The sequence below is a fragment of the Epinephelus fuscoguttatus genome, linkage group LG3 (assembly GCF_011397635.1).
Source record: "Epinephelus fuscoguttatus linkage group LG3, E.fuscoguttatus.final_Chr_v1".
Classification (NCBI taxonomy): domain Eukaryota; kingdom Metazoa; phylum Chordata; class Actinopteri; order Perciformes; family Serranidae; genus Epinephelus; species Epinephelus fuscoguttatus.
This window is the reverse complement of record NC_064754.1, coordinates 8,352,006-8,359,749: the sequence shown is the minus strand read 5'-3', so window position 1 is coordinate 8,359,749 and position 7,744 is coordinate 8,352,006. Positions and strand designations below refer to the sequence as shown.

At 42.7% G+C, this 7,744-nt stretch overlaps 2 non-coding genes across 2 annotated transcripts; both read right to left on the bottom strand.

Moving 5' to 3' along the window:
• Positions 1 to 3,783: 3,783 nt before the first annotated feature.
• trnar-ccg (transfer RNA arginine (anticodon CCG)) lies at positions 3,784 to 3,856 on the bottom strand. Its single transcript has one exon. It is a non-coding gene; the product is annotated as a tRNA-Arg (tRNA).
• Positions 3,857 to 7,127: 3,271 nt separating this feature from the next.
• trnar-ccg (transfer RNA arginine (anticodon CCG)) lies at positions 7,128 to 7,200 on the bottom strand. The gene has a single exon. It is a non-coding gene; the product is annotated as a tRNA-Arg (tRNA).
• Between the last annotated feature and the right edge of the window lie 544 nt (positions 7,201 to 7,744).

The window sequence follows — 7,744 nt, the reverse complement described above, 5'->3', positions numbered from 1 at the left end:
GATTAAATCACTTTTAAGTTAAGCTTAGTTCACATTACACGTTTTTCACCGCGACTTTGACGTCGCAGACGATCTTGAGAGCCACCTTGGGTCAGAGGTGAGTCGGCAGATAGACTGCCCTCAGGTGTGAACAACCCTCCGAGCCAGTCGCCCCCTCGTCTGAGACTGGGACTGGATATCTGGCATGCTAGAAAACTGGAGAGGTGTGACATGACTGACAAAGAGTATCAGCCAATGAGAGGCGGGATACGTCCCACGTCAGCACGCAGGAGGACGGAATAAATGTGAGGAGCAACAACAACAATAGCGGCGTCCACAGGAGCATGTAGTGCACATTATGTTTGGACCCAGGCTCTGGAGGCAGATCTAATTCATTTATTTTTACTTCCACGCAATTTAAATAACCCACCTGTAGCCAGATAGTCCAGGGTCAAGGACAGACGGGATATGGCAAGCCTAAATCTGGTGTCTTTCCTTGTGATGTACGGCTCTACCAGCCCCAGCAAGAAATCAAAGTCCTCCGCTGTCATCTGTAGCATTTCCTGAAAACCCGTTTCGATCATTCAGCTTTGAAAGGTACTGTACAATAATCTGGGTCAGAATACATGCATTGACTGTACAGACAGTAAAATGAAAGCTAATAGGCTAGCGGCAAAGTGGCAACCGAGTTTCATTCATAGAACTCACCTCCAACTCTCTCTGCAGAGTTGACAACCTGTGCAATCTGCATGCAGTGACCCATTCTCTTTCTTCTTTTCCTGTTTCTTCTCAGCACAGAGCAGGGCACAAACAACCTGCAGAGCTCCAAGCTGTCAGACATCCATGTTGACAAGTAGGGCACGCGTGACAAAATGTAGTTTGGTGACGTCACCGCGCTATCTGGGGCTCTGTCAGCGAGGGCTCAGTAGTGAAATCTTGTGGTGTGTGCACACACAGGTGGTAACGCAGTTGGCGAGACTCCCAATGACAGAAACACACGCTCGCCAGGTATGAACACTAAAAAGATCTCCATGACTCAAGATTGGTCGGCCAGTCGTCTAATGTGAACAAGGCTTGAGCTGAGTGCTAAAATGGAAGATAGCTGCTTGGTTGCAGTAAGTCTACAGTGTTCTGTGGGCTCCGCAATGCAGAAGATCCAGGTAATTTCATACCGCCGAAATTGACTCTTCGCTAAGTCCTGCCCCTTGAAAACAGACCAGCCAAAATCAAAGCATAGCATCAGCCAGCTCCGAAAAGGGACCGACAACATCACAGCTGTGTTCCACTGCAATCCTGCCAACTTTAATGATACCTGGACAGGTTGTAAGGAAAACATACGTTGCTGCCTTTTTCCAAAACCAAATTCAAATCCTGAAAGGTGTAGGGTTAGCTGGCTAGCTACCACTGCCTACTGAAGATATAGCCTGAATGTATGTGGATGTATACACATGCTACTTTAGCTATTTAATGATTATAACCACCAAATAAAGACCTGTCCTGATCTACAGGAACTGCTGAAGGGTCTATGAATCACTGCACCCAAAGAGAGGCAATTTTTCTTTTCAGCTGAATTTTATTATCAACAGCAACAATATTCTCAAGGGGGTTGGGAGAAGGTGCCAGAGCTTGGCATCCCTCCCCACGGCTGGATGCTCACTCACTGTGATTTGTAAATAAAACTGGAACAAGAGAGTGTTTGAATGATCTATCTATCTATCTATCTATCTATCTATCTATCTATCATTATTCCCTGTCCATCTCTCTCCCTTCCCTCTCCTTCTCTGTGTCTCATTAATTTCCATTCTCTCACGCTCATCTTTTTTACTCTGGAAATGAGTCCTAATCCTCGGGGGATGTTTCAGTATTTGGAACTTCCCATTTTCAGTGTAATTGGTATTTTATTAGGCTGTAAACCATAATGACAGTTCTGCTCAATGAGGCATAAGAACAGTGCTCAAACTGGCCTCTGGGGGCCACAGAAACCATCCATCATGGCAGTTGCCTGTACAGTAATATTCAAGGCTCATAAATGACCTGACCTTTACCATTTGCTATATGGAGCATGTTTAAAAGGATGCTTTGACTCATTTTGACATTTGGATTGTAAAATAGCAGGTATATTTCTCAAATATTCTATAGATCTGTTAAATGTTGTCCAGTGTTATTATCTACACCAGATGTAAGCCAGGAGGGGATCATGCACTTGTTTTGTGTGTGTGTGTGTGTGTGTGTGTGTGTGTGTGTGTGTGTGTAGCTGTCTGACCCCAGCTAATGTCAACTACTGGACCAATCAGCCTAATATTTTGTGTGTGCGTTTATGACTGTATGCTCAAAGACCTCTCATGGTTGCAGTGATTCATAATTGCTAAAGAAAAACAGTTTTATGGACTCTTTATACCATCTGCAGATTCCTCACTCCTTTCAACCGGCCTGTAGAGGCTACAAGTTTCCAGAAATAGCTCAGCTAAAAACAAGAAGCTTTACTGTCTTATTCAGGCCACATTTTGACCTTCATTGTGGCTCAAAACAGAGATCCATAGAAACGTTTGGTCTCATTTTGAACTGGAGCATCTGCAGACTAAATCCATATCAATATGTTAGGATCCACTAAAATGAGGTACGATACGAAATCAGTAAATCTCCATTTTTGCTATCTTCACCTCCATCTTGACTGTAAGGAGGGACAATGCCACTGGATGCAGCTGCACAGTGTAATACCACACCAGGAGTGTTTCACAAGCAGAGTGTCTTGCCTGCCTGATTTTGTAGAATTGCAGATTTTGTTTGTTGATTTTGTTTTCATTTTTCTTTGATATTTGTGTACCCTCAGTAAGTAAGTTCGCTATGAGTTAAACTATGTCTTTTTATTTCTATTTGAATTGGGTTTGACTGTGCCCACAGACAAAGTTTATATCTCTAAACATCCAGTCATGAATGATATGGATCAAATATTTGTGGCTGTGTTGTGAAGCCCAGGTCAGACCAAAGATTTGCAACGTGCTAAAAACCTTCAGGTTCACACCAATGCAAGTAGATGAGACCCTGGTTTAAGCACATACAGCGAGCAGCAGCAGGGACCCACCGTAAGACACCGGCACACCATGAGGTGATTGGCAGGGAAGTAGCGCCTGCCACAGCAAGCGAATACGCTGTCTTTGGTAATTTCGACTTAACCAGGGGACTCCACTACTACCGCTATATTGTTTGGCTGTTAAAACAGATAACTTTACGTTCTAAAACCAGCCATCAATGATTTGACCAGCTGAGTTGCAGGTGACACCACCAGCCAGCTTGAGTCAAAGTCAGACCGGCCAGTTCACACGGCTGCAACTTATCTCTGCGACGTTGTAAATGGTTTTGTCTTGTCATGAGTCTTTGGTCTGAACTGGGCTTTACTTTAAATACATTCATCTTCATAATTACATTGCATCTATAATTCACATACAGTGCCTGTTAGCAGGGAAACTCAATCTACTCTGTGCAACACGCTGCAGCTCCATCAAAAGTTAACAAGGTGCATATTTTTAAAGGCTCCTGGGCCTACTGAAATTTTCTAGAATGGCCATGATCCTCTTGGATAGCCATATCGTGGCAGCAGTTGGTCAGCTTCCTGGTGGAGAGCTGCACTACACTGAGCACACTGTTCTAGTTTGTAATTGACATCACAGGATTTTTAAGTGTTTAAGTTGAAAGTGTTGTCAAGCTCTTCCTTTAGCTGCCATTAGGGGGTGCAATGCAACAGAAATACCAAGTGTGCATGAAGGTGTGGTATTAGTATGAGCCACTCAACATAAATGTCTTTCTCGACCCAGGTGGGACTTGAACCCACAATCCCCAGCTCCGGAGGCTGATGCCTTATCCATTAGGCCACTGGGCCACTGGAGTAAATATCTGTAATAATAAAAGAAATATTGTCAGACAAAACATTCAAAATGCCACAGGGCTGTCCCATGTTGAGTCTGCAAAAGGAATCCAGTCCACTGAGACAGACAAAGAATAAAACTATTTAATGTTGTTTTCGTCTGTGATTCAGTCTTTCTTTCAGAGTCTACCAAACTGGGCTAATGAGCTGAACTTGTAGCATGGAGACTTTCTCAGTCTCCCAGACATCGTCATGCACATTTCCCCGGAGGTCTTTAAATCAAAGTTCTGGTGTCTGTTTACCCACAAAAGTGTGATGCTTTTCTTAAAATGTGTCACTATCAACTATGCAACATCATAAACATTATTTCCCTGGGAGGTAAAAAGAAATGGTGCAGTATCTCGCCCTGCTTTCCTGCATAATGAGCTGTTTCCCACTCACAGTGCAGAGGAGCATGCCAGGCTGAAGATGTATGCATGACTGAGTTAAGAAGGAGGCCTGCAGCTCCTTTAGCCTCCTACTCGTCAGTCACTTAATCAATCATACGCTCAAACAACTTAGCAATCCATCCATATGTACTGTTCATCAACCAAACAATTGATTTGTATATTAATCAGGAAAGTCCAAACATATAAATGAATGCAGTCCAAAGTAGAGGAGTGGTTACCAAAACTGTGCAGAGGAGAGTGCCAAAAGAAAAAGACCGACAGACTTGGCGTAGGATGTTGATTAAATTATGGACATCGGCCATCTTGCTGCTCTTATGTTTTGCTTTGCGTATAAAAACAGGAAGACAGATGGAGCTGATTATATTAACCAGCTAAACAGGACAGCATAATGCATGCCTTGTCTCAACTAAAATCTTTGTAGACACTCACCACAATATTAATATCAGGTGTGAACAAACCTACAACACTGAACCACCATCACCCACATGAAAACTGGGGGGTGTATTTTTTTTAGGAATCTTGAGATCTTCCGGAGCCATATTTCCTAAAGTTCTGTGTGTTAACATGAGTGACAAAATTTTAAAGCAAAGAACAACAAAACTCAGATGCTGGAAAGATTTTTGCCTTAGATTTCACAATATTTCATTGTTTAACAGAGAAGCTAGTCACTGTTATGGCCACAAATCAAGTCACAATAACCCAAATTACAGAAAAAAATGACATCACAGTTTACAGTGGACGCCAGCATTGGACAGTTCAGTCTGGACGACAAAAAGTTGAGAATAACTTGGAAGCTTTGAATAGCTGGAATCAAGCTCAAACTGGCAGAACTGTTTCTGGTGACCAAAAAAAAAAAAAAATCTAACAAACAAGGGAAAGCAGAGAAGTGACTGCCAGCTGAAAGTGGAGGTAGATTGGAAAAAAAACAAGCTGTGGCCAACTTTTCTTGGCTAAAGACCCTGTTGACCGTCCGCAGATGTTTCTGTGGTCACTCACCTGTTTGGGAAATGAATAGACATATGAGGACTGGTAAGCTTTGGAATGCTATTTAAGACAATATTAAAAAAATAAAAATATATGAATAAATAAAATGCCTATAAAATAAATCCTGAAAATAAAATTGTTTCCAAAGGGTGACTGATATTTCTTCTATTTTATAATTCCACATTTGTTCAGAGGGTATTCATTTCCAAGTACCACATTTTTCCCCAGGTCTTTCCCAGTTTATGTCTGTTTCTTATATTCAAATGAATGGAGTGTGGTTATGTTACAGATTCGGCAACAGCACGAGAATTAGTCTGTTACGATGACGTCAGCACGCTGGCTGACTCTGTCGTCTGTGGACATTCCCATAGGAAAGTTGTAATAGAACTAGCGCTGGCTCCCAGTGGCAGTGATGTGAATGGATCCAAATCCGTGTTCACCCGTACTTCCTCGACCAACAGCTGATTAGCTTTGACTTACACCCGCCTACACCGCAATTTGCTGTTCCCCGAATTGTTGTCCGTAGTACAAAAGAAAAGGAAGTGTTCAGTGCATCGCAAGAAGAGATTAAAATGGATATGATTTCATTTGATTCAGCTATATTGCAGAGCTGCAACATCCACAAGATTGGATAAATTAAGGATTTACAGCAGACGTTTACATGCCGTACCTATGGCAACGCCGTCACGTGGTCTGGATATCCCTGCCCATTTCTATTACAAAACGAAAGACAAATGTCCCCAGACTCCCAAGTAAGGGAGGCTGGTCACGCGAGACTACACAAGAATTAGCTGGCTAGCCACCCCACAGTCCCTCCACCTCACTCCCCAGGTAACTACTTTGCTGGGAAGTTTGCTGATCTGGCAGGGAGTCGGGGTGTTCCAGGATCAGATTGCTGGCTGAATTTCAGTTCCTAAAGTTGCTAACTAAAGGTCAGTCTACGAAGGTGCCCTCCACTCTCCTGGTGAAATCTAGTCTAGTCTAGTAGTCCAGCAGTATGGAAAGAGGTGGAGGGACCATGAGGTGTGCTAGCTAGATAATTCTTCAGTCATCTGGGATTTGATTAACAGTAAATTAATTGAATGCAGTGCCTCATATGGCCATCTTCCAAGCTACTGTAGCTGACATATTTTGCAGAGATGGGCCTTCAGTTAGCAGCTGTAGCAAGTGGCAGCACCAACCAGTGATCACAGTGGGCTGGTGACTGCTAAGTCGCATCTGCGTAACGGCAGCAACAGAAAGTTTGCTGATCCTGCAGAAAGTGCGGGTGTTCCAGGAACAAAGTGCTGGATAAATTTCACTTGCTACAGTTGTTAACTAAAAGTAAGTCTATTAAGCGGTCTTCCACTCTTCTTCAAGTGAAATCTGGTGTAGTCTAGTAATGAAGTAAGTGAGGTGAGGTGAAGGGACCATAGGGTGCACCAGTTAGCTCATTCCTGTGTCATTTGTAATGTGATAAACAGTAATATTATCAAATACAGCGCCCCATATCATTATTTTCTAAGTTACTGTAGCTGTCATATTTTGCAGAGATGGACCTTCAGTTTGTGGTTGTAGCAACTGGAATTTAGCAGTGCACACCCCAGCACTCAGGATGTCAGCAGGCTGGTGACTGCTGGTACTAACCTGTGTAATGGCAGCAACAGAAAGTTTGCTGAAACAGCAGGAAGTGAGGACACTATGAAATCAGACCTTCTGGCAGCTTGAATATGGTGCAAAGGGGATCTTGTCTCTTTAGATATGAGGCCAATGAAACAGAAGCCTCTAATGAGTAGGTAATATACCACCATCATTTACAATAACGCTTCATCCCAAGGGATTTCACACATCAGTGCTTTATAACTTTGCTTATATAACCCAGGTGGGACTTGAACCCACAATCCCCAGCTCCGGAGGCTGATGCCTTATCCATTAGGCCACTGGGTTGAGTCATAGGTACCATAGGCAAAAACACAGTGAATGACAGGCACAAATGGTGAATGGTCAATTATGGTGCTATTTGACTTTGGGTCTGACATTGTTTTTTTTTAATTTTTGTTGCTTATTCCTGTCATTAAGAGTGAAGCATTGACAGGCAGTATGTGAAATACACACTAAGAAGTACTTTGAGGGGCTGTGTAAAATTAGATGATATCAGCGAGTCTAAATGGGCCAGTATCCTCCATCAGTTGTGCTTGTCGGATGGCCAATTGGTTATGAATGCCTTCCAATGATAATGATATGACAATGATAATGCATGTTTCCTCCCTCTATGATGGTCAGCTTTTCATCTCTCTTTTGAGTGCGGCCATGCGGAACAGATATACACAGATATCATAGACAAACACTTTTGCCTTCTGATGTGGTTGAACAGCAAATCAAACATATTATTTGCTGACATAATTTGGCTCTTACACTGGCTGACAGTCCACAGCAGCTTGATTTAAAGATGTATCTTTGTAGATTATTTGTGAAGTACATTTTCCAAACA